This window comes from Callorhinchus milii, unplaced genomic scaffold (genome assembly GCF_018977255.1).
Source record: "Callorhinchus milii isolate IMCB2004 unplaced genomic scaffold, IMCB_Cmil_1.0 Scaffold7, whole genome shotgun sequence".
Taxonomy (NCBI): Eukaryota; Metazoa; Chordata; class Chondrichthyes; order Chimaeriformes; family Callorhinchidae; genus Callorhinchus; species Callorhinchus milii.
Genome location: NW_024704748.1, coordinates 3,987,760 through 3,988,829, shown reverse-complemented (window position 1 = coordinate 3,988,829; position 1,070 = coordinate 3,987,760).

Sequence of the window (1,070 nt, the reverse complement as noted above, 5' to 3'; positions counted from 1 at the left end):
TCACTCTCTCTCTCTCCCTCACTCTCTCCCTCCCTCTCCCTCACTCTCCCCCTCCTCTCCCTCCCTCCCTCTCTCCCCTCCCTCTCTCCCCTCCCTCCCTCCCTCTCTCTCCTCCCCTCCCTCCTTCTCTCCCTCCCTCCCCTCCCCTCCCTCTCTCCCTCCCCTCCCTCACTCTCTCTCCCCCCCTCCCCCCCTCACTCTCTCTCTCTCCCCCCTCCCTCCCTCTCTCTACACAAAACATACACCTAATTATACCCCACCAACCCCCCCCCCCCCCCCCGCCGCCCATCGCGGTTGCTATCTATCCGTCGTGTTTACCTGTGTTTACGGGGAGGCTCTCTGGTCTGGTCGCTGCGGCTGGAGACACCCCGAGGAGCCCCGGCCGCTCCCTCCGGGGTGATTAGGCCCGGCCCGGCCCGGCCTGACAGCCCGTCACGAAGCACAGGGCCCCGGACAAGACGAGACGAGACCAGACTCTCTCTCCCCAACACACACACACACACCACCTCAATCCTCCTCCTGTCCTCTCCCCAACCCCCGGCCCTCCCTCCCGCCCTCCCTCCTCGGCCCCGGCGGCAACGACTCAGTCAACCTACCCTTCCCACAGCTACCACCGCCCCCACCCCCTCACCCCACCCACCAGCCCCTCACACACACACACACACAGGGGGAGAGGGAGGGAGAGGGAGAGGGGCAAAGCCTCGGCTCTCGAGTTGCTCGGCGCCGCCGCTCGGATTCGCCCGGTCGGTCCCGGTCCGAGTTGTTGTTGGCGACGGACGGACGGACGGAGGAGGAATGATTTACACTGAATTTATTAATTTTTTTTTATATATATGTAAATCATATATATATATATATTAAAATAAACACACACTCGGGGGGGGGGAGGTGGAGGGGGATTTGCTGAGGTGAAGCTGTGTGGTCGTCGTCACCGCTCTCCCTCACTCTCACTCACTCACTCACTCACTCCTTCGCTCACATCGACATCAACTGACTGCGGGCGCAAAGGCGCCAATACACACACACACAGAGCCGCCGCCTCGCTCGCTCGCTCGCGCACGCAAAGTGCG